This window comes from Trichosurus vulpecula, chromosome 1 (assembly GCF_011100635.1).
Source record: "Trichosurus vulpecula isolate mTriVul1 chromosome 1, mTriVul1.pri, whole genome shotgun sequence".
Taxonomy (NCBI): Eukaryota; Metazoa; Chordata; class Mammalia; order Diprotodontia; family Phalangeridae; genus Trichosurus; species Trichosurus vulpecula.
The window spans coordinates 209,321,034-209,323,583 of record NC_050573.1 but is presented as its reverse complement, the minus strand read 5'-3'; positions in this window follow the sequence as shown (position 1 = coordinate 209,323,583).

The window sequence follows — 2,550 nt, the reverse complement described above, 5'->3', positions numbered from 1 at the left end:
AGCAAGCCCTGCCATACCAGTGCTCTTCCTCCCCCAAGAACCGCCAACCCGGACCTGACTAAGATCTTAAGCAGGCTCTGCAGTCCCGCTCTGATCCACCACTTAATTCCTCCCCACAGGTGGGCCTGGGGCCAGAAGAAGCAACTGCATCTGTAGTTTCAATGTTCTTAAGAGACACCTTGAACCTGTCTTTGTATTACTTTTTGTGACCACCGTGTAAGAGCTTGCCCTATGTGAGTTCTTCGTAAAATAGTCTTTTTTGCAAGTTTATGTTTGGCATTTGAACAATGTGGGCAGCCTATCAGAGTTGCATTCTCCACAGGAGATCTTGAATGCTTGGCAATTTGGTTCAATAAAGGACTTTGGTATCTGGTATCTTATCTTACCAGGTGATCTTAAGAATCTTCCTGAGACAATTCAAATTGAAGCCATTCAGTTTCCTGGTATTGCACTGGTATATATACTGTCTAGGTTTCTTAGACATACAGAAATGAGGTCAGCCCAATGACTGTAGACCTTCAGTGTGGTAATCACTCAGATACCTCTTCCTCCCACACTTTCCTTTAGTGCCTCCCAAACACTGAGTTAGTTCTGTCAATGTGTGCATCAACCCATTACCATTTGTGTACATCCCTGGAAATTATACTGCCAAGGTAAGTGAACTTACCCACATTATTCAAAATTTCTCCCTTTACTGTAACCAATGGCTCCACATGTGGATGGTGCAGTGCTGGCTGATGGAGCACTTCTTAGTGTTAATTGTTAGGCCAAAATTAGCATAAGCAGCAGATAATTGATCTGTATTTTGTTGCACTTCAGCCTCAGAGACTGCATTGACTCCATGATCATCTCCAAACAAACAAATAATACACAATCATACAACTATACTCCCTCAGTAAGAGATACTTGAAAGAAGGATTGGGAGAGATTTAGATTGTTCCCTCTGGAACAGGCATTCCAGAGGGCATAGTGTGAGGGCCAGTAGAGTTAGTGTAGAGTTACTACTACTGCTGTTACTACTACTAGTATTATAACTACTACTACCACCACCACTGCTACTATTATATCTCATTTTGTCTCACAGTTTCATGGGGTAGGTAAAAGAGTTTTTAAATGTTTTATTTATGTATTTTTAATGTCTTGAAAAATTATTTCCAAATACAAAAAACATCAATTGTCCTTACCTAATATTTTCCCTTGGGGAGAGAAATTTAAAAATAAAGCAAACCAAATGAACGTATTGATCTTGTCTTCACCAATTCAGGCTCATAGCATGTATAGGCACTTCCACCCTTACCAAACCAACACATAAACACCCACACACAAAACAAACATATCTCCAATGAATACCTGTATCTTTTTTTTTCTTTTAGATTAAGCTCTATTATGATAGTAAGATGTAAGATAATTTTCAGTTTCTTTATTTGCTGTTCTTATTCTCTTGTGTATAATTTTTTTTCTGCTTCTGTTTACTTGACACTCCATTGGTTCATATAATTCTTTCCTTCTCTATTTTTTATTTTTTCTATTCTTCATACAAGACAGTCCAGCCCTTGACATTGTATATTTTTACTCTCTGTCTCCAATTCCAGGACTTTTACCTCTCTCCATCGTTGCCTCTTGGCTTCTCTATATAATTTAAAATCTTAGCTAAAATTTCTGCTTATACTAGAAAAAAAAAACATTTTTATTACCCCCTCATTAATTTAAGTTCTTCTTTCATTTGATTATTTACATTTGATCCAATATAGTGCACACATAGTTATTTGCATATTGTTCTTCTTATGTTACCACGAGCTCCTTAAAAGCACTTACCATTATTATTATTTTTTTCTTTATTTGAATCCCCAGGTTTTTTTGTAATGCCTTTCTGATAGTGGGTACTTGATGAATTACTGTTGACTTGATTTGACTTGCTAGTAGAATAATGTTTCATTACTGTCATATCAGAGTTTTTTGAGCTTTTCCTCTAAGTGATGGAAATAACTCCCTAATGCTACTTGAATATTTATGTCATTAATTATGAAATGAAACCTCACAAGTATTTTAATTTACACTTCCTTTACTATCAATGTTTTGGAGAAATATTTTGTATTGTTTGTACTTCATTCTTGAAGAGAACCAAAATGACTTCACAATTTCAGAATCATTGCAGTGTGTCTGGCTACTTTCTGCAAGCTTACAGATATTTTTCTTTAATATGAGACCTCCAGATTTTGGCTATGACATTGCTGGGACTTTTCTTTTTGGGGTTTCTTTCAGGAGGGAATCAGTGGGTTCTTTATATCTTTACTTTGCCCTCTAGTTCTAAGAGCACTGGGCAGTATTTATTCATTAAGTGCCTATTATTTGCCAAGCATGGGATAGTAACAGAGTACATATCCTTATTTTACTCACATTTTTAATGCTTCTAGCAATACATGATTCAACCTTATCATTTATGTATACAACCCTGAAAAGTATACTTCCAAAGTAAGTGAACTTGTCTACAACATTTAAAATCTCTCCATTGTCTGTAAGCAATGATTCCATATGTGGATGGTGTAGTGC